Source organism: Ammospiza nelsoni, chromosome 1 (assembly GCF_027579445.1).
Source record: "Ammospiza nelsoni isolate bAmmNel1 chromosome 1, bAmmNel1.pri, whole genome shotgun sequence".
In the NCBI taxonomy this organism is placed as follows: domain Eukaryota; kingdom Metazoa; phylum Chordata; class Aves; order Passeriformes; family Passerellidae; genus Ammospiza; species Ammospiza nelsoni.
This window is the reverse complement of record NC_080633.1, coordinates 132,043,570-132,067,257: the sequence shown is the minus strand read 5'-3', so window position 1 is coordinate 132,067,257 and position 23,688 is coordinate 132,043,570. Positions and strand designations below refer to the sequence as shown.

At 41.6% G+C, this 23,688-nt stretch overlaps 1 protein-coding gene across 1 annotated transcript in view; it reads left to right on the top strand.

Annotated features, from left to right (window-relative positions):
* The window catches only part of SDC2 (syndecan 2), a 60,385-nt gene that overhangs the window by 24,136 nt on the left and 12,561 nt on the right, over positions 1–23,688 (top strand). The gene's annotated exons all lie outside the window — the stretch shown is intronic.

Here is a 23,688-nt window from a genome sequence, read left to right as displayed (position 1 = left end):
TGTCAGGAGTGTTTCTCGCCGCAGCACTGAGTGAGCACTGAGGTCTCTTTATCTAAACCATAAGTGACAGCACTGTTGCCTTCAGCATGACCAAGAGCTAAGGTAGAAGGAGGAGGGCTGAATAACAAGTCCCATTTGAGTGCCTGTAAAATGTAAACAACTAAATTACTTGCAAATTCTATAGTATGCTACAAGTCCTTCTCTGTTAAGAAGCATTAAATAATTCTGATTTGGAAAGACATCTCAGGATGACCATTTTACTTTTTAGAAAAGGAATTCTGCTAGATTGCTTTGCTTTGTGTAGTGAATTGTGGTAGCTGCTGTGAGAGCCCTTCAACTTTAATGCCTTCCTTTTAGGAAGTGGTATTGGTAATGGGAAGTTGTTCAGATTAGGTTATATAGGTGCCTGGTTTCTATCAAACAGCTTGGCAGGAATTGCTGCATTCCCTTCTAATAAATTTCTTCCTCTAATGGCATCTCTTTCTAAACATAATCTTAGATGAGATGCTGTAGTACAACTGTTGTTTCATGACTGTTCTTAAGAGCACTGCCTTTAAAATGTGGAGGGTTATTGTGCTTCAGTTTATTTATGTTTAATTTTTAAGCAGGGGTTCTCTTGAGTTAGGTACTCAGTTTTACTTAAGGCACATAATAAGTAGGTATTAGATGTGGATGGTTGTTTCACTGGCTATGGATTTTCACAGTATAATTAAGGTTAATGTTTTCCTAAACTTATTTGGTTTTGTATCCTTTTCCATTAGTGTCTGATATAAAAGATAGGTTTGTATGCTACCTCTGTTCTATTTTTTTTTCTAATGTTATTTAATTATTTCTGAAGGAAAAAAAATCCCTCAGGTTTGGCTTCAGTGTTTCCGCAACCTATAACCTTAGAAGAATATGCTAATGCCTGAACTTTCCTTTCTTTTCTCTTGTCACTGGATGTCAAGAACAAGTTCCCATTACTTAAGGCTGCCTCTCTAAGGGCAGTAATACTATCTGTGCTTTGGATTCAGCACACACAAGATGGGGTGTCATGGTTTAACCCCATCCAGCAGCCAACCACCAAGTGAGATCAGGGAGAGAAGAGAAGCTGAAGGGTAAAAGCTGGAAAACTCATGGCTTGGAATGAGGACAGTTTAATAGGAAAGCAAAAGCTGTGCACACAAGCAGAGCTAAACAGGGAATTAATTCAGTGCTTCCCATGGGCAGCCATCCCCAGGAGAGCAGGGCCCCATCAGGTGTGACGGTGACTTGGGAAGACAAACGCCATCATTCCAAACATTTCCCTTTTCCTTCTTCTCCCCGCTTCATTTACTGAGCCTGATGTCATGTTGTGGAATTGCTCTTTGGTCAGTTTGGGTCACCTGTCCTGGCTGTGTCCCCTCCCATGTAACCCCATCCCCTGCCACTGTGGCAGGACAAGAAGCAGAAGAGGCCTTGGCTCTGTGTTTAAGCCCTGCTCAGCAGTAACAGAAATGAGATTGTTTAAACTTTATAGCTGTGTTGTCAACCTGTGTTCAGCACAAGCTCAAAACACAGTCCCCTCCTGACCACTGTGAAGAAAACAAGTTCTGTCCCAGCCGAAACCAGCACAGAGAGTTTCATTACAGGTGCTGAAGAGGGGACGTCTCTCACTCAGTAGCTCCAACAAAATGAAGGTGGTTTTTTTCCTGTTGGCAGAAGCAGCCTTAAGAGTTTGCTGTTTAAGAAAGTTACCCCAAATAACTAAGTCTAAATTTATGTGTAGTACTTATGCTGGATCAATTTTGAAAGTAATGCTTATTCCTTCCCTTAAGCAAGAGACATTTGATTTAATGTTGCTGGTTCAAGGCAATATCAGGAAGACACAAACAAGCAAATCTTGCCTGTGTATTTGAAAACAGTAGAAACATTTAGATGGTGTCTTGCTTTACACAGGAGAAAATTTAGGCCCAGGTGATAGAGTTCATTGAGCAAGTTGAAACTTGGAATTTGTTTTCTGCCTATAAAGGACAGAACATAGAGCAAGCAGCTTGCTTACATACCTGGGACTGTTATTGAGCAACCACACTTCATGGGAAAATCAAAGAAATTTATGAGTATAGCAAGCTTTCTAAATTTCTTAATAAAGATTAAAAAAATTCCTCTGTTCCTTTCCCTGTGCTGTGATCCTCAGGCTGTTGTGAGGAGTTTGTGTATTGGTTTTTGTTCATCACAAGAAGTACTTGTATTGAAAAGAAATTAAAAGCCCCTGTGGGAATGGCTGTTCTGTAGGAAGCTGTCCAGGCTTCCTAATTGTATATGCAGTGAAGCTTATATGATACTTACACAAAAGTTAATTGCTCATATGTTTAATTTAATCACAGAATTCAAGCTTATAAAGGAATTAAAATCTGAGACTTGTCCTTTTCTGGTGATGACTGGACTTTGTGAATGGGGTTTTGAATGTGTTTCTTTTGTATGTATATGTGGATACAGGTTTTTGTTGTTTTTTTTTTTAATCTAAAATTGTCTTTTTATCCCCTTTGGAATTATTGGAATAAAGCAAAATGTCTGTTTTTTAATATAAGTGAATGAGGTATGGTATACTGGTATACAGTATTTTTCTTTTCTTTTTTTTTTTTTTTTGACTGCCTGTACAAACGAAATTCTACATACCATGCTGCAGTGTGTTAGTAGACAGCCTGATTTATGGTTGAAGAAAAATACCATTGCTAGTGTTTCTGAGAGCCTGGGAAAGAAGGAAATAGGTAGCCTTTCTGGTTGTCTTTAGTGGAGTGCTCTGAAATGTTCGGACTTCAGTCAAGAGAACAAAAGCCCTCTTGTTGGTTTCTGTGGTTTTGGGGTGTGCCTACACCCTAAAAATGTAGTAGGATTTATTTTGGAAGCCTTATTTGGAGCTTTCATCACCACCTTGATGAGGAAGGGAGAGCTACTATCAACTCCCCTGTCTGGCCAGTTTCTGGCTTAATCCAGCCAAGACAGAGAGATCAGTAACAGTCTGGGCAAATTCTGCCTGGACCTGTCTTTCTGGCCTTGAAGAAAGAATGAGATGTTCACCAAGATTTTTTGCTGATGTCTGTGTAAGTATGGCTGATGATCTATACAATGGGAAACTCTGGAAGTAGAAGATGTACCTGTGTTTTAATACAGCAACTGGTAATGGTTCACTGTGCTGTCTTCAGCTGCTCATTTTATATAAGATCCAGTTTGGGATTGCAGCCTTCGAGTCCTTCCTAACATATTTTTCCTTATGGCAAAGGGGAGGAGGACTGTTCTTCTGCAAGAAGCTGTGGCTGATGCAGCAGCCTGCACTCCCACAGCCTCTGACACGGATGTGTTGGGGATGAAGGGTCCTTAGTGATCTCTAGAAAAGGTACATTAGGAGAGCCCAGACATGTCCCTTCACTGGTGCAGGAGCTATTGCAGATTCTCAGGGTTCTCTTGCAGATTCTCACAGAAGCAAGGATAACCAGTTTAGGCAAATCAAAGTTGTGGGGAGGAAGGAGAAGATTTGGTTTCTTGGTTTTCTACTTGTTAAAGAAATTGTCTAATAGATTTGTGTTACAAAGACATTAGTGTTCTTTTCACTTATTGAAGCAAAAAGTCAATTAAATTACCTTTGAAGGTTTGGAAACTTTTTGTTTCCAAACCTTCTGGCATTTTTAGTTTAAAAAACCACCATGATAGGGAAAAAAAATCCAAGCATAGGTCTTGTATCCTTGTGTAATCATCTTGCGTTCATGGGATGCAGAAGTTTAGGCTGATGTCTGCTGCTGTGAGGAGGAGCAGGTGGGGATTTGGCTCTCCAAAGGTTGCCTTACAGTGCAGGGGTCCTGCCCCTGAACGGTAATAAGCTGAACTTTGTTTATGTTGCAAAGCTGAGCATTGCAGAAGTGTTTCAGACATCTGCACAACTTCATTCAAGGTCTTCTGTCTCGTATGCCACAGACCAGTCCCCAGTTCAGAGACAGCCTCCTCCTCCTGCCTGCCAACCCAGCCCTCCCAGTATGGGACACAGAAGACAAATAATCTTAACCTTTTTGTGACACTTGAGATAGCTTCTGGCACTGGGAGGTTTGCACGGTCGAGTCCTGGAAGGTGTGATGGGACCTGCAGGATGCACTTGTCCATCTGAGGCAGGAACTGGGAACAGGGCAGTGTGCCTGAGGCATCTCAAGCTGTGCTAGGTGTCTGTGTTTAGGAAGCTCAACAGGACTCCCCTGGCCACAGCTACAAGATTTCCAGTGATTAAAATAGGATTTTGGGCATGGAGCTCAATACCAATACCTGCCTTAAGGTAGGTAGAATCTGAATGCCCCACTTCAGGTCTGAAGCTGAATGCCCCACTTCAAACCTGGCCCTGTGGGCAATTTGGGCTCTCTAGGAATGGATTTTAAATTCTCTGTGCTTGTTTATGCTTTTTCTCTTCTCCTTTTTCCCTGTTGCTGATGAGCAGCAATGGTACTTCACCTTGGGGCCAGGAAGCACACCAGTATCCTGTAATTGCCTCCCAGACCTTTGTTGGGAAGTTGCTTTTGTATAATTGTCTTGTTTTGTTCTTGCCTTGTTTGTTCCCACAGCCTCCTATTACATTAGGACTGTTTGTCCCTTTTGGAAGGTTTTCTAAGCTGCTGTAAGGTAATTTCATCTGTGCTGACCAGGACACCATTGTTTGTAAGTGCTTTGTTTACAGGTGTCCTTAGGGGGTTTTTGTAGTGTGTGGGCATTTATCAATAGCCTGGGTCAAAAGTGAAGAAGGTGGCACAGGAATAGGAACTGGAGTGCTGTCTTACACAGAGGGAGTAAGTTCTTATTGTCTGCATGTAGAATAGGTGTGCATAATTACAAGAAACTTCAAGCACTTTTTAACACAGTCACAACTCCCTTTTAGAGGTTGGCTTTAGGTCAACTTTCCTGCTATGCTGTAATTGATAGGTACACAAGGCTCTTTTACATAGAAGAGAACTGTGAATTTTGAACTGGTTTGTCTGGTTTCTGTCCCATGGCATGATAGATACAGGATGTTTAATTTTAAGCCTTAGTAGAGTATACTTCATTCTCATTGTGCATGAGACAGTACAGTAAAATACACAGTCTGCAGGTTTTACAAACCATTGCATCCTTCTGGGATGGCACAAGTCTGAATAGTTGTGTCTTGAGGATCTCAGTGACTGTATCACAGAGCAGCAGCTACTCCTTTGGTTTCCTTTCCTCCAAATGGCACATGAAAAATCTTGTTTCTAAAGCATTATTTTCAGCATGCATTCTCCTCTACATGCTGGATGGCATTTAGAAGGGATCTGTGTTAATATTGATTTCATGACTGAACAGGGTAAAATTAAGAACTGGAGGAGAGTTATAGTTCTCCAAGTGTGGAACAACGTAATTTTCATATCCATCAACAAGTGACTATAAGAAGCAGTGGGAAAGGTAAAAAGTTTACCTGGAAGAAGTTTTTTTGGCACATAATGCTGTGCTAATTATCCAGCAAAATTGGTTTTCTATACAGCCAAGTCTGCACATTTAGTTTCATGACAGTGACATCCAGGAGCTTATATAGCTGGAATAGCTGCTGTTGTACGTGGCCAGAGAAACACAGCTGCTTCTAGCTGAAAGAGCTCTGCAGTCAGGAATTATGCTGTGGTTGCTATTTTTCCCCTTCCCTATAAACTGTCCAGAGAAATGAGTACTTGCTGTTCCAGCCCAGGGACAAGTCACCTACTTGGTTGGGTTATACCGTGTCATTGCAAATGAACAGAGGTCTCTTATTGAAGCCATCAGCTGCACAAGTATGTGTCTGGAGCCCCAAGTCATGGGGTTTGGGTTTTCCTTCAGCACATCTCATGGCAGCTCTGAGGTACTGAGGTTTTTTCAGAGTCTTGCAAATGTGCTGCTGTCACAGTAATTGTTCCCTTGGAAGATGCAGATAATATGCTGGTTTTGTAATGTGCCTCTCTACCATTATTCCAAAACTCATTCAGACCTACTGGAACCTGATGTCATACATGCTGTTTCAGTCAGAGTTTGACTGCCTTGCTTACCATGTGTTGGAAAGACTCTTCAACTGTTAGCTGAGGAGTCTGAATTCAAACATAAAGTCAGGACTGTGAGCACCCTGCTGGAGTATGCCTTTCTCCATTGATGTGTTAGGACCTTTTGGTCCTAAATTTAGCTACTCTGCATAGATGTAAAATTAGGTGCTTGAAATACAGAGTGACTTTGTCTCTCCGCCTCCTCAGTCTCATCTGAGAGTGCCAAAGCTCTGAACTGGATAAACCAGCACGAGGCCAGTGAATTCAGAATTTCAAGTGAACTCTATCTGTAGTGATTAAACCTAATTGTACATGGGTATTGAGAGGGAAGGGCATGTGTATGTGACTCTTCAAGGACTTGCTTTGATCCTCTGTCTCCCTGTGCCAAGCAGAGGGACACAGTGAGTAGGAGTAGATGCAGATAACACTGGAAAAATACTTAAGGTTTCATCCAAGGCTTATGTTATGTTTCAGGCTGTGGAACTTCCCATGAGGCTGGCTGAAACCCCCATCCCATGTAGGAGACACCATTGAGGTTTGGTGACTGCAGGCAACAGCAGGGCTGAGTGAGGAGCAGTGCCCATCTTCGGAGCTCCTGGTCCAGCCCACCATGCTGGGCACTTGCTAAACATTCAGAATTTATTGATGAATGAATACATCGGGCAGGGGGTGCTTTTAACATAGTTGTCAGCGGAGACATGTGAATTCAACCAGTGATATCCCTGTGAGGGAGAACTGTTTCACTTTTGCCACACTTAACTGAGTGGTGTAACCTAGTGTGTTTGTGGGACAACCTCTATGACCACTTCGGTAAAAGCAAGGGTCTCTGTCACATGAAGCCTGGCATTGGGGCAGGGTGAAGGTGTCACCTTTTTGGTATCAGAGGGGTGAACAGGTGGTGATGTTAGTCATGCTTATATACCATGTCAGAAAGAATTCTGCAACAACCTGTGCACAACAGAATTAAGGAAGGTGGAAAGGCTGAGCATTAATTCACTCTGGAAGCCATCTCTTGCATAAGAGGGCTGGCCTGGGCCTGCTCATGTCCAGCTGAGGCAGCAGTGTAATCCAGGTGTGACCCTGTCACAAGGTACACTGAGCCCCTGGGAACCACCTGTCTTTAGCTCTGGCCTCACTCCAACCTGGGTCAGAGTGCCCATGTCTCCTTCTTGGTCTTCCCCTGCTTAAATAGAAACACCTTCAGTTTTCTTGAGCAAGGAGGTCGGCTGCTGATTTGCATAGCTTTTCTGCATAGCTGATCTGCATAGTGTCTGTGTAGCTCCCTAGAGCAAGGGACACTTACATGATAAGCAAAATTTGTCAACACAGATTGTATTGTTAAAAGAAGTAAGCATTTGAATCCCCTGCACCACAGTCTTAATCCCACAGTCATTACAGCATCAAGCAACAAGTCTGAGAGAGATGTTGAGTTTGATGCTGTTGTTTGGGATGGCTTCCCAAGCTGGAAGCAGCCAGACTCCATTGATGTCATGGGACCACAGCTGCATCCTGTCCTTTCTCTGAGCACCTCTCTTCTGAGGTACTGAAGTTTCACAGAGTAGGAGGATGAGGGCTCTGATGGGTTACTCTGTTTTGTTTTGGCAAGTCCTCAGGGTATTTATTGCAATGGTGCATTCAGAGGGGATGTAAAATGCCAAATAGCTGCCATAACTGGATGTTTTACGGTACTTTCTGTGCTTTGCTTTGAAAATACAAGCCTGAGACTTGACATGTGCCAGGATCACTGTGAATGCAGACTGAATCTGTGTTTAATTCCTCTTTAGTGCTGGGGTATAAATAAGAAATATGTGCCCTGGAAATTTTTCCATCTACTTGCAGAGAAACAGTAATGGAAGCTCAGCATTGAGACTGATTGATTACTCACAGATTATAGAGCAGAAATTGCAGACAGTTTTACTGTTTAAACACTGCTTGGTATTAAACCACTTTTATAGCAGATTGGAAATGCAGATGTCCATTTAATCTGTTTGGCTCCTTCAGTGCTGCATAATGTCGTGAATGACAGCCTTCTCCAATAAAATGGAACCTTCAGCTGTGTGATTCAGTGGAGGAGGCTTGAAAGTCAGGGAGAAGCTCGCTCCTTTTAGCAACTCTTTCAGTGACATGAACTTAAATTTATAGATGATAGGGCTGATTATAAATTGATAATGGCATATCACAAGATATATAGGATACTGTATATTTCGTTTATACATCAATAGTGGATATTAAGTTAGTTTCCTAAGGTATTTTAAGATAGAGCAGTGGGGTGAGGTATTCTAAATTAAATCTTATGTATTGATTTTAAAAGAGAACAGACCAAAAAAAAGCAGTACTGTTGTAGCCCTCCCTCTGTATGTGGTCTGTATATATTGAAGTTTTGTGGTGGGATCTTTAAGTGCCACTTTTATCCTTTCTTTCAGCAAGTGCCAAAGGACTGATTTTGGCTGCTCCCAACCTAACTGCTTTTCATTTTGTGTTACCTCTGAAATGTGGCACCGAGAGTAGTGAACACAGAGAGGGGAACAACACAGCCCTCTCCCATCCTCACCAAATGGGGTTTCAAAAAAACAAATCCCAGTGGCTGGCCAGAGCCTTGCTAGGCTTGCACTGGAGCTGTCACAATGCAAGTGGGACCAATTAGTGTCCAGTGGGCATGTGCCTGAAGATAGCTTGCTGGAAATCCCTCCACGGCTTTCTGATGACAAAATGAGGATTTTCTCTCTGAATGCAAATGTTGTGCCACTTCAAACTGGCCCTGCTGGGAAAGTAATGAAGAAAATGCTGCTGAAATTTTCTGTAAAAGCAGGCTGCAGCTTGCCCAAAGGGATGCCTTTGGCTCCCAGTGCTGTTTGCTGCCTGCCTGAATCTGGTGGCTGCTGAGATGGTGCTGTGAGAAGCAGTGGTGTTACTGTGCTGTGGCCCGTAGCTGCTGGCACTGTGGGCAGGGGTCAGGTGGGATGGACCTTTTCCTCTCATTTCTGCCCCACGGTCTGCCATAGGAAAGGGAGTGACCTCCAAAGCAGATTTTGATAATATTAGACCTGCAGAACATGGCTTAGTCTTTCTTTTTAAAATTATAGACCACCTCATGAAGGACATGGTGTTTGGGGAGAAAATAAAGAGCAAGTTCTGCCTTTCTGGGAGGCAGCAATGCTTCTGACACAGACCTCATTCCAGAAAGTGAGACCTGAGGCATTATCCCACTGCTTTGTGCTGTGTTTTATGTAATTTTTTTTGGTGATGTTCTTCATAACCATTCATTTTCCCCCCTTCAAACTAACTTAAAAAGAATGAAGTGGAGGCTTGTTAAGCCTTTCAGTTGCACACATCTGAGCTGTAAGCCAGTACTAATCGGCTCTCCCAGCCCACGAGAGGCTTCCCAGGGGATTGCTGTGTGGGCCTGTGTGTGTGCACATGTAATTAGTGGAGGAAGGACGGTCCCTGTCAGGAGCTGGGCTGGGGCTTTGGTCTCCAGAGGGGGCCATGCTCTGTCAGGCTGTGAGGTGAGCAGTTTCAGCACAGCTAACTCAGGAGGTGTCAGCATGTCTTGATAAGACAATTTTTCCTGCAAGCGAAGTGCAGTTATATATTTCACTGGACAAGTATCATTACTTTATGTGGGATGTGTCCAGTACAGACTCGTGTTTCTTGAATGAAATGGGTTGATGCCTCTCCTTTATCAAATGACAGTAGGTATTCTGTTCCTCTGCCTAGCGGTCCTTGTTTATGATGTCATTATGAAGTAGAATGAAGTGACATGACTTTAATTTTCAGCAGAAATTATCTCCACCTTCTCGGTTCTCAAATGCTGCAGTCATCATCTGCCCTCCTTCAGTTGTTGTCCCTGAGAAAGACATAGGGAAGTGTTTTTCTGATCCTTTGTCTTGTCAAAGCAAATAATCAAATGCTGCCTTCGATGATGTAACATGTTGCAATTGCCTCCTTATGTTCTTCCTCCTCGACTTGCCATAAAAAGCTGCTTCCATTTGTGTTGTTTGGAGAATTGTATTTATTGATAACTTCTTGATCTAATTTGCACATGTATGTTTATGAGCAAACCTGATTACACACTTCTTGCCCTGCCCTTTGAGGAGAGGTTTATTCTTGATCAGTTCTGTACGTTTTCTACTAAAATAACATTACATGAGCATTCTATACTTCTAGCTGTATAGATGCTTCTGTTTAAAGGTTACTTTGTGTTGCATTGCTGTCATTTGGAATGCAGTTCTTGACCTCTGTATTCTTAGATGTACACCTGCAAGTTTGTGCTAGTAATGTTGCTAAACTATTCTGCATTGTCTTGGAGCGGTCTGAATGTCTTGCTATATGGTCTCCCTAAGCAGAGTTTTTACACCTTCCCTCTTTGTCCTTGGATTTTTTTTTAAGCTCATAGAATCCAGGGAGGTGAGCAGGTTGGTGCAAGGTCAGGTCTGTTAAGCGGCTGACATCTATAACACTTAGACTGATGAAACCCCTTTTTCTGTGTTCCATTTCTAAGTGCTGAGTGACCCTTTTCCTGAAGCAAACAGAAACAGGAGCTAAGAAGCTTTCTAAGGCCATCAGCGTAGCTACCTTTTTTATTGCTTGCAGAGAATTTGCGTGATTTGAATTAAAGTTTTGTTATTAATCTTGGGATATCCTTGCAAAGTGCAATTGCTTTAGACATACCTGCAATGAAAACTGAAGGGAATTTGTCCATTTGATTGACAGCTATATGGAGCAGATTATGTGCTGTATTTTTGAAGCAGAACTGTTGGAAATAAGGTGCAGATAATTGGAATACATCTGCACTTTATCTAGAATAACACAGGATTGACAGGTTACTTACTCATTTTGTCTGCTATTTTTGCCAACCTTTAACCATGTTAAGTAGCAGAAAGATGTCAGTGCTGAATTAGGTACTTCCATAGGACATTGGTTAAAAGCTGTTTTTATGGGACTTGAAAGCATTATAGAATTTATAACTTATAAAACATCCATTCTTTCCATTCTCTCCACAAGGTACAGGTTTAACAAGGAAATTGGAAAGTTGATTTAATACCCAGAAACAAAAAACCACTAGCAAAGACTTTGTGGATTAAAGTTTAAATATCTTTCTTTTACCCTTCTCCCTGGGCAGCTTCCATAGTGTATCTTGGTCCTCAGCTGGGAGTCTATCATCAAGTGTGATACAGAAATTGGTATCAAATCTAAATCTTCTCTGTGCCTGTGTGGGCTGTCAGTTTAGTAAATTTTATGATGTGCCCTTGGATTAAAACAACCTAGGTCCTAGTAGTCCTGATGACACCAGGGGATAGTATGGGTCACTGGGCACACAAGCTTTCAAGATATGAAGCTTCAGAGTAGAAGTACAAGCAAGAGCTGCTCCCTCAAACAGGATCCCCAAGCAGCATGGATGTGGCTGCTCAGCTGTGGCTGTTGATAAGTTACATCCAAGGAAGAGTGCTGTGCTAGCACTGGCCTTCTCTGTGGATACCTCCAGGCACGAGCCTGCAGAACACCGAGAGATTGCTTTTTGATGTATGCTGATATGTATCAGGTTGAGATTTGCTTTTCCTACCATGCCAAAGAAATCTGATCCACAGGCTGGAGACCTTTATCTGATAAGAGATTTAAGAATTGAGCAGAGTGTTCAGGATTTGAGTTCCAAGTATGAGAAATTTACCTCTCTTTATTGTTCTCTTCATCACCCACCCCAGCCAGCTGATGTATTTTCTTACTCGGGAGGTAAATACACTTGCCATGTTCTGTTTCTCCACTGTGTATATATATATAGATATATATACAAAAAGGCAAAAGAAAGTGTGCAAGTTAGAGAGTATGGTCCCAAAACCACATGGATTCAGTCTGTCTTGCCTGTTGTGCATTCACATTGCCCCCTTTAGGATGTGGCTCAGGTGCAGGAAAGAATTCCTGGCAGCAGGGCAGTGATCTGTAGGGTATTAGAAGCATAACAGGAAAGTGGAGGGAAAAAAGAAATAAAAAGAGAATTTGACAGACCTCATTCTGGTTTCTGCTTTGTTGCTCCCTGTTTTGTGCTGTATTGTAAGCAGTGCTTTAGCAATCGTACAGACAAAGCCTAACAAAGAGACTTGCTTGCTGGCAGAAAGTTGCTTAAAATAACTTACTGAGGATAAAGAGGCTGCCCAGGTCAATAATGCTGTGAAATCCTCAATGTGCAACAGCTCCCAGAGGTTTTGTAGGCATATAGATTTTTAAAAGCTGTAGACTGTTGATAAGGCAATAAAGATTGTAGAGTGGTGCTAACCTTGTATTGATGGTGCGGGGACAGATATATGAAGATTTGAGATTGGGCTATAGAAATACAGAAATCTTTGTTCCCTTCAGCAGAACTCTGATTTAAAGTATGAATGCTAGAAAGAAAGATAGATAGAATTCTTCTTTGTTAGAAGATACTTAATACCGTTAAAGAGTCTTTGTTGTATTTTACTCTTCAGTCAGATCTATGACCGTTTAAAATCCTGTCAAACAATTTACTTGGCTTGCTTTCCATTGAAGCAAGGGAAGTAGATTTGTCAAAGACAGTGTAATTTATCCTTACCTTCATTACAAATGTATCAATTCTTTGCTCATTTTATACAGCATTATTTTTAAAACATTGGCTGAAGGTAATCAATATGAAGCTTATTTCAGTTCTATTAAAAATAGTTGCTTATGAGAACTCTGAGAGATTGTTATTAATAAAACTTCAATTAAATCATCATCTTTCTTAACCATGCTTTAAACCAAAACAATTGCGTGCTGTTTGAAATGGTCCCTTATGTAATTCCAGTTGAATCTTTAGTTTTGAGAAATTCCTGTATCTTCAGATTTTTTTAGTCCGTGTTCTGCCATGTGCACAATTCATAGGGAGGCAGTAGCACAAGGGAAAAAAAGAGGAAAGAGGAACCTGTTGGGAATCTGGTGTCAGCCCTTCCACTGCTTGTGGAATAGCCCTTTTATTTTAGTGTACCTTCTACAGTGTAGTTTCAGCCTGATGCTCTCCATGTCCTTATACATTTGTGGGGGTTTTTAAGAACAGACACGTTTGCTGGTTCCTCTCAGGAATAAGAATGCTTGTTAATTGTTGCAGTGTGGAAGTGCAGTGTGGAGGGTCCCAGCAGACTGCCTCACCTTGGCTCTGCCTTGCTTTGTCTTGCTGTGTAGGTGGTATGGGCAGCCGTGTGGGGAGACATTCCTAACTATACAGTTATTACAGAAATTATCTTTTAATGGTTCTGCTCAGTATATCCATCTAGTTTCTGAACACAGCTCAGGGCTGTGTATGTCTTCAGAAGAAATTGTCCCCATGGTTCCCTTGTGCAGTCTGATGCTGCACTGCAAGCCCCAGGGAGCCGGCTGGGAAGTCAAAGGCAGAGGGAGGGTAGGAGAGACAATCCTTCCTTCTTGCCTCAGCCCCAGCTGGCCAGGGATTTGTCTGGAGCTGCTGGCAGGAGGCTGTGTGCCCCCCAGCACAACCCGTCTGCTGCCTTTGCCTGGGGAGCCAGGTGGGCTTGTGTCAGTGCTGCACCAGTTCCTTCTCCCTGCTGGTGGAAGGAGGGGAATCGTGCCTGAAGGGCACCATACCAGACAGGAGACTGCTTCTGAAGCCACATAGCTCGTACAAGCCACCCCATCTCTGATTTCACTCAACTGCTTTATAGTGGAAGTTATTAGAATGATGTTTTATCCTGTGTGAAGGAAACTCATTTCTTATCTTTGTAGGCATCAAAGAGGATATGAAAACCAAGCCTTTGTAGCAAAAATTCAGTTAAGTAAGATGGGATCAGAGTGCAGAATCCAACAATTTAATCTTGGAAACCAGCAAGATGAGTTGACACCAGGAAATAGCAATAAAATCATCTTTGTTGTCTTTCTGTTTGGGGATCTGGAATACAAAGAGGTATCTCACACGGATGTACCTGGTGTCTCCACGCTGTCTGTGTTTGCTCTTGGTGTGGGAAGAGTAGCAGTGATACCTTTTATCCATCTGGCAGCAGAGACTGTGGCCTAATTTAACCAAGTTTTGAATTTACTAGTGCTTTTGACCTAGGACAAGCTAATCCTCTACCTCTGTGCTTCCAGACACCACCAAACAAGCTGGAAGTAGTTATCTGAATAAATAAAGTGATTGTTTTCCTGGACTGGAGAAAGAAGTCAGCATATCCAGCATGTTCTGGCTAATGCAAAATTTACATTGATCCGCAGTTCAGTTTGCATTTTGCATCATTATACAGTCCCATTTTGAGCAGATTATCTTTTCTACTAGCACCTGAAGTTATATGAAGATGATGATTTGGGTGGTTTTTTATATTTGTTTAAAGAGTGATTAATTGTTCTTGTGTTGAGTGCCCAGTCTACATATTCTGTTGCAGTGAAACTGAGACACCTGGTACAAAGGTGTTCCATGTAAGCATACTTAGAGCTTATTTGAGCTCTACCTACCTTAACTAAGAATCTGGTGAGCCTGGGATATAAATGTGCTACCACCAGCATTCCTCTCTGTTCTAGAGAATCCAGGATTTCTCTTAATTTAGTGGAGTTAACCTTCTGAAATAGGTTGTGGGCGGGAGGGAAGTTCCTGCAGCTAATTTCTACAACTGCACACAATTTTAGAAAGATCAAGCAGATTGTAGATCTACCAGTAGTAATTTTTCTGCTTGTAGGCAGCTTTGGTGGGATGTCACCAGAAGTGCTGGTGGCTGCAGGTGACAAACAGGAGTGTCCACTGAGGTAGTCACAGAGCTTGTTGCTCAGTGGGTAAGATTATGCATTACAGAACTGGAAATGCTCACTCCTTGAACTGTGAAGTCTGATTCTTCCTCATCTCAGACAAATTTCAGTTGCTGTGCATAACATGTGCTAGCAGTATTTAATTGCTGATTAATTAAACCATAATAATATAGTTGTTTTATATGTAGCTGTCCTATTTATGCAGAAGGAATGTAACTGAGTGAGACAGTTTATTGCCAATTCCTGCTACCAATGGCAAAGAGATCTTAATTTAAGTGATTACAGGTTGACTCTCAGTTCCTCATATTATTTTGCTGAAATCTGTGGACTGGAAAGGAATCAATATGGGGCTTCTGAAACCTGGTGGAGGTTTGCAGTGCTCCACTACGATTGATTACAGCTGCTTTTGTAGAGCTTTAAAAAGAACAATCTGTATTAAAAACATTATTCTTTGGTATGAACTAGAACAACTCCAAATAGGTTTCCATGGGGTCTGCCCTGCAATTTGACCACTTGAAGGGATTGCAGTAATCACCAGTGGGCCAGGGCTGTAAGGCAGAGGAAAGGCTATTAGGTGGGGAGTTATTGGCATGCATGCCAAAGAGGTTACCCTGGCAGCTTTAATCATTCATCCACACTCTCAAGAGGAGGGAGGAAAATGTAAGTGTTAGTTCTTCTGATTGATTAGCAAAAAGGATCAGTAAAGCATGAAAGGAGAGAGGAGGTGTGTGTGGAAGAGCCAGTGTGCATTAGACTTAAAAGCACTGGCTGGGGCAGGTACTTGCAGTTATGACCTCTACACCAAAAACTACCTGCTTCTGCTGTTACTGTCAGACTTGTGACTGGTGATTCAAAGACAGGCTGACCTCTGCATTCACCATTGTCAAAGGAGCGCGTTTAGCTTCTCAGTCTTAGCTGTGCCTTAAATTTAACCTGTCTGCACATGGGCTGATGTGTCCTTAAAAAACTGATTAGCATTTTGAGCTGTGACAACAATTTGCATGGTGATTTTGATCCTATTTTTAGGGAAACCAATGGATGCTTCTTGGAAAATGTGCAGGAAATTGCTGTGCTAATTGAGATTAATCAATCTGTGATGCACATTGCTGGCTTCTGATGCTGTTTCGCCTGTATATTGCCCTTTAATATTTCAGTCTGGAGTAGCTCTTTGGAAGCTGATCCAGCTGCAGCCCCTTTAAAATAGTTTCCCTGTTGTATTCCCTGTGCCTACGTCAGAGGCAGAGTTGAAGAATAAACTCTTCTTTGCACCAATTGATGGCTTGGCATGAAAGCTTGGAAGGGCTTTGAATCTTGTAATTTGGGGATACCCCGAGAAACTCTGATACATGGGAAACAGAATTCATATGTACTGTAACTGACTGTTAAGCAGTCTTGAAGTTTTCAAGGTGAAGGAGATAACTGCAGTGTTCATTTCTGGGTTTCACGTACAGGAAAAGACGATATGGTGTGAAGTTAGAGAACATCAAGCTGGGGGATCACATAAACAGCACAGCAGTACTGTTTGACATAGTTGACATCAGATTTGGTGGGCCCCTCCATAATTTTTAAGTCACCATTTTGAAGTTGGAGTAAGTTTTATGTGGTTATAGAATTAGGAAGGTCTGTTGGTCCTAACCTGTAACCTATGCAGAACTGCTCTTCAGTGTACTATAGTGGTGGCAAAGATCCACAGAGGTGAAGGCTAATTTTTGCAGAAAGTTATTATAACTAAATGAAGGTACAGGTAGCTTTCTCAGGGTAGATGATGAATATATCTTTGGAGTGGTGTAACTATGGTCTCTTTCAGCTAGGAGTCCTTTAACACTCCTTATGAGCTTGAGCCTAATTTACAGCCTAGGCAGGCTGTAGGGCAACTGATGTGTAGACCATGGAGGAAGTTTGATGTGTCCTTCATCACATGCTGTTGGTACTCCAGTAAGGACAAAAAGCTCTTGCTGCTAATCTTGCTCATCTCCCTCCTGCATCTTCATACAGCAACCTCTGTCCCACCATGGGCAAGACAATTTTTGGGTAAGGACTAAAGTTTGGTCTCGTTGTGCATCTAGTAGATAAATGATACACAGCTGGAAATCAGATGCCATGAAAATAAATGGAAAGAGAGGCTTTTCCCTTTGGAATGCATCACAAACAGTCCAGAACTTCAGAGAAGATTTATCTTTCTCCTAAGGATAGAACAGGCTTCAGCTCCAAATCTGTAAGCAGGCCAAAGACTCACTGCACAGTTTGGTGAGTCTATATAATGGGAGGAAAAACATTTAAGGTTAAACAAGATTTCCTGTTGCCATTTTAAGTTCTGTTACCACACAGTGTGCCATACGGCATGTAATTGCACAGTAGGGAATATTTCTGAAGGCACAGATGACTGTTAGAAAACAGGCACATGAGTTTCTGTGGCTTCCTGAAGAGTGTGAACTCAAACCTATCAACTGCAGCACTGTAATTTCTTCGGTGCATGACCGTAAGTGAACAGTAGCTGACGTGCTGGTGGCCTGTTGGTTTCTCCCTGGATGTGGTGTGGTTTTTTTCACTGTGAGCCATGGCATAGACTGCTGAAATTCCTGACACCAGCAAGACTTGTTTTATTAATGCCATCCCTGTCAAACACGCCTCTGTTTTGGTAATTAGTCTGGCGTAACAGATTGTGTGCATCCTAAAAGCCAGCATATTTAGACTCTTGGCTCTGACATGAGGCAATCTCTGTAAATCAGCTCTTCTGGTAGACTTCTGTATTGTTGAGCACTAGCAGTAGTAGAAGCAGTTTGCAGTACTTGTGTTTATTTTGGGCTTTCTTTCTTTCCTCAACAGCCACGAACGTTCAAACCCTTTCGTTATCTATCATGAGAGATTGGAGGCCTAAGGCTATAGTTTTGTGCAGGATCAGGAAGTTACACATGAGGTACAAGGAGCGTGAATAATCTTTCTGGCAGGTGCTCCAGCCATAGCAGTGGCTCTGCTGTGCACCATGCAGGATGATAGTGCCACTATGGGCACCAACACCATCGCCAGGGGCAAACACTGCCCTGGTAGGGAAACCCATGCAAAGCCAGTTTGCTCTTCCACTCTAACCTGAGGAAGGACAGCAAATGTCCTCTAAGATTATAAAAATACCTGTGGAAATGAGCTCTCCAGAATGAGTCAGGGCAGTCAAGGCTTGTTATTTAACTGGCCAAAGGCAGCAGTGGAGGAGGGGCTGGCTTTTGCAAATCCAGGTAGTTGCCATTGCAAGGTTTCACACTGGGAGTGCAGATAGGCACAAGGATTGTCAAGGATTTAAAGCCATTTCGAGGTAAAATTGGGAGATGGTAACTGTCAGAATAATTTTGAGGAAATCAACAATACAGATAATTGTCTTTTGTATAAAACCCTTGCTCTCAAACTTGGAAAATTCAGTCTGTGGCCTGTCGTTATGGAAATAATATTTTGGCTGTGATCACAATGACCCAGACTGTGGTGCAGGGCAGGTCTCCTGCAGCCAGTACCTGTTCCACTGATACCAGCGTTGTGCAATCAGGATGGTTCCTTCAACGGAAGAAAGTTGAGAATCCTTAGAGTGTTGTGCTTATAGGATGTCACCAACTATTAGTATCTTCCCAGAAAATCCCACAACCATACAATCCCACCAGCACTTCCACTGAAGGCTCCACTGTGGTTGTCACAGTGCACCTCAGGTGGGGTTTGCTGGGAAGATTTTGTCCTGTGAGTCCTTAAAAGTGGTCAATGTCACCTTGGAAGGAAATGGGGTTTACTTCTCTCCTTTCTGCTGTGGCCAACCATAGGACATATCAGTGAAAGAGAAGGCAGACATCTGTACGAAAACAATTAGTGGTAAACGTACCTTGTAACATAAAATCCTTCATCGAAATTACATGTTTGTAGCTGGATACATGTGGGCAGCATAGGAAATTGCAGACTGAGGGAGCCAGGAGAGGCTCATCTCTGGGAACCAGTAATACAGTGAGAAGTGGAAAGTGGATGCTGATCTGGTTGGTATGCTTCTCCAAGAAAACATGATGTTTTGAGGTGGAAATCTGATTTTGAAGGTTTGTACTTTTTTTAAATCATGCCTCTCATTCCTGGACAAGGTTAACAAACTCTTGATGGGACAGTTTCACCTTTCCTAGTATGATGAAGGAAAGCAAAGAATTGGCAGACAATGATAGGAACACACCTGCTAGCTGCAAGGTCAGCAGTGCTGAGGTCTGTTAGGACTAAATCCTGTTGCATGGCAGATGATAGTTCCTTTTGCAGGAAGCCTAGAGGGAAATAGAGCTTCTTCACACGACTGCCTTTTCTCCAGCCTTCAGTGGGAACCTCTGCAATGACTCTCAGGCCTTAGATGCATGCATTCATATGGTTAGCTTTCCAAACATGTAGTGTACAGCACTTTAGGGAACTCAGACTCACCAGCTGAGCATGCTTTTATACAGGCATGTATGAAACTGAACTGTGTGTTAGTACAAGAGAAAAATCTGTTTTCTTTTTCTTACATGGAAGAACTCTGCCTAATCAACAGCTGTAATGCTTGCAAGTTTTCAGAGACTTCTGGCTTAGAAATTTGTAATACAACACCACTTTTAAAATATTAGTCTCTGGTTCTCTGTGTACTAAACGGGTTATATCTAAAAGAATTCCATCTGGGGAAAAAGGGAGGTAAAGTATCGTTAGTAACACAGCTGCAAACCTCAAATTCTCTGTCCCATGCATATACCCAAAGACCGAGAACAAAAATTTGAGTTGTAAATAATAAAGTGTTTCCTTCCACATGTCATCTACTCGTTGCTCCAGTGTCTGAGTTTAAACAGCCATGACAGCCATGGTAGACATTACTCCTTCAATGCTGCTCACACCAGCTTTCTTGGCTTCATCCATATGGCATAAAAGTCTTTAATGTCTTACTCCTAAACACCCCCATGGAATGGGAGGACTGACAGTAAGAGCAGCACTGCAAAAGGGAATGGCTATGGCAACAAGGCACTTTGTATTTTTTCAAACAAAATATGCTATCCATTCCCAAATCTCCTGTTGTCTGATAATTGTTATAAATTTTTTGTCATTGTAATTTTGATGAATGATTTATAGCTTTTATGAGATTATGAGACAGGAAAAAGGGGTTTTTGCTTTGTTTCCTCTCTCAGTGTCAAAATGAGGAGTTTGGAGTTTGGTTTTTTTTTTAATATATCCTGCATGATCCCAGTTTATTGAAACAAAATTTACTGTAAATGTAAAATAAAGTAACATAAAGACATTGAGATTTCAAATTCAATATATTATTGGTATGGAAATATATTTTATCTAGTACTAAATGGGTGCTAATCTATGCTATTTCCATGAGATTTAGATTTATGCCAATGTAGCCAATAACCAGGCAGGAATCCGTGATCATTGGCATGTAGCATGTGAAGTATTTAGGTCACAGGATTTTGCAGCATTATATTCTTGGAATAAAAATGTAAGTGGGATAACAATGATAGACGAGAATGCAATGTCTGTCAAAAGGTAACAAGCAGTTTTGTGGCTTCAGGGCCAGATTAAAGGGCTGATAGCAGAGACATCCTTGCCTGGTGTTCTGCCGTTTTAATAGGTCTGAAAATAAGGCTGTTACATAAAAGTGACATGAGTGCTCTCATTTCAATTGTTAGCCACAGGAAATAGTCACTGAAATATTTGGTCTTCATAATACCTGAAAATAGTTTTATGGAACGAGAATTTGCTAACCTTTAAAAATTTTCCTCCCAAATATATTGAAATGCTAGTACAGACCTTTCTGTGTCCAAGCCTACTGACAACAGATTTGTTTTTCCTACTTGTCTTTTGTGAACATCCTGGAAGTAATCCATGGACCCCCATGGATTCCCAGCTGACAAGTGAGAAAACATTTCTAGAGCAAATACTAAATAAAGTTTATTTTAACATATTTTACCGGTGAATTGTAAAGCATGTCTTCAGTGCTTGGTACTGACTTAAACATCATAAGGTATTCTTTTATTTTCACTATTTTTCTCTCATTTTTCTATGCTTAATCTTCACTGAATTCTTTTAATGGCTGTGGGTTTTTTGTTAACTGTTGGGCTTTTCTTTTTATTCTGAGCCTTAAGGCAGTTTTCATTCCAAGTGGCCTAAGGCATCTATGTGTTTCTGAGCAACTGGGATAAAAGGTGCAAGCTGTGGGTGTAGAGGGGGTGCTTCTACCCCAAGTCTATTAGCCAGCTTGCAAAGACAGTGCAGTGAATGCATTTTTCTGTGCAGATGCTTGTAGATTTTTAAGCTAGAATATGCCTCTTTTGCCTTTGATTTGAGAGTATGCTTGCATCCTGCCTAAGTTGCACCAGACAAGAATAATTTGTACTGAAAACAGGCTGAACTGAGGCAAGGGGCTCTCGTCAGAGAGGCTGCAAAGCATCTTCCTCAAGTGGAGCTAGATGGCTGATCTGAATGCACTAGCAATTCACTGTACCGTGTATTTCTCCCTGTAGTAAATATTGTGCTGGTTCTGTAAGACTGTGGGCAATAGTCTGCTCCTTCTGACGGAGTTGTGCCATCCACAGTACTAGATATTAAATAATGTTTCACATTGCATTCTTTGTATCCTCAGAATAAAATACAACAGATACTCAAATTCCTGCTGAAAGCTGCCCAGAGTTCTCTTCCATTTCTGTTCCTCTGTTCAGCTGGTTTAAATCCTGAGAACATCTCAGCATAGTGAGAAATGAAAGCTCTTGGCAGCCAAAGAGACATAATTCATTGAAAGAAAGGGAGTGAATATGATGGTGGGGAGCCTGGCTGACCAGGCACTTGCAGCTTGGGCTGGGTTGGGTTAGCTGCTCATCTGTCTTACAGAAACTGAGTTGTTAGAAGAACTGTCTAGAGTCATTTCTGTTTTTTCTGGGTTCTCTGAGGCTGGAAAGAGCAAGAAAGCAGGTTGGTTGTTTTGAGTGGGGAAGGAGAAGTTGGTGTTTATATTTTGAATCCTCTTGATACAGTTTGCTTCTGGTACAGAGAGAAGTTGGAAATGGTCTAGGGAATAAATTTATTGATAAGTTCATATTTTTACTGAACGCTAAAAATTCTGGGCATGGCTGGTGATGCTTCTGTTTTCATGAAGACTACCTTACTTTTGTAAACTCAGGCTGTGTCTCACCTCTTACCAAGAGCAACTTCCATTGCTGGGAAATTCCTGCATGTAGATATTATATTTTTTTTTCCCAACTTAGCGTTGGGTAACATTCACTGCCTCTGATACCTTTTGAATGTTGTATGCCTTTTCTATACTCACAGCCAACTGCCTGCATGTCCTTTTAAAACAGTTTTGTTTTTTCCTGCCTGATATTGAGGAGTGATCTGTTTTGTACCATGATTGTGTCTGAAAGCAAAATAGGGTGAAGTGGTTTGGTCCATTGTGGCAGCTGGATCAAGAGCAGGATATTTGTCCTGGGACAGGGAGTTGTTTTCCTATACGGAAACAGCCTCAGCTGTGTCTTAATTACAATACCACCTATACACCTACTAAGGTACTTCATGACTTCCCTTGGAGACATCTTTTAAAGGAATTAAATTGTTTGACAGTGACCAGACATCATCTTGAATTTCTGCTTTGGAGTGCAGCCAGTTCCAGGCAGACCATGTGAACTAACAGCAGCAGCATCAGAGCAGGTTTTTGTAAGCTTGTCTTAATAACAGGGCACTGTTTCCCCCTCCTATATATCCCCCACCTAAGATGGCCATAGGAGGAGTAGACTTTGACCAAGAATCAAGTGGGATTTCCTTTCCTCTGTAGAGGAGATCTACAGGGGTAACACTGTTTTAGTTCAGAGCTGTTCAGAAAAGTGTTAAGTATCCCTCCCCCATGCAAAGATCTTTTACTCTGAAATACATTAATAATCAGCATGGCCTTTCTGATTCTCATAAAGATTAATTTTTTATTGTAGATGAAACTGAAGAGCAGTGTTCTGCCGTGAAGAAGCTTTAAACAGGAATCTGTTGCCAGAAAAAAATCGTGAAAGGAAATCACAGATGTCTTTAACAATAATTTTAGACCTCTGGGGAGGATCTTTGAGGAAGAAGTTACCTTGTAAAGTCAGATATGAGTCTTTGCATACAGGAGTTACCCCATTCACAGTTTGGTACTCGTTCAGGAAAGTTACAGTGAATGTGGGTGGAGTAAAAGGGGCAGTCAATGCCATGCAGTAATAAGTAAATTGGAAAAATTTGGGACTCAGAGCAGCAGAATTGAGTGCTTATATGAGATACTGAATATATGAATTTTGGTATAGCATTTTGTTATTTAGGGGTTTTTTTACTTGAAATTCCATTTATAATTGTCATTTTTTCTTCAAAATTCATGACAAACAGGCGTTGACAGAAGTGCTGGTTAAAGTAATAGGACTAATAGGGGCAGGTACATTCTCAGTCATCCAAGATACCTGGGTCTCCCAAGAAAGTTTATTCTCTGTTAAGAAAGCACAAGCTGAGGTGGAGGCAGACAATTCTTAGTCTTTCTAAGCCTGAATTGTCAATTTAAAAGGTGGCTGATACCTTGCTCTATTTTGAGCTCATTTTAAAAGAATCTGTCTTTAGTGGGGAAATATCTGCAGATGTAGAAATGTGGTGATAGTCACAAGAAACCTGATTGTTAGCCTGTTGAAGATGCAGTTAAATTTTTGGAGAGATATGTTCATTTAGGAATTGGAACATGATGCTGTTTGATCTGGCTGGAAATGTCATAATCCTTAATCAATAGCACTGTCTTAGAAACATTTGTAGTCATTCATTCTAACTACTACTAGAGAGTTTAGTGAGGTTTGTCTTGATTAAACTCTGAGATAGTTTTTCATACATCCTTTTGTTCCTTCTCATCTGAGATCAAATGAACAGACTTCATGTGACAGACTATAGATTTGTATATTTGAGATCCTGAAAG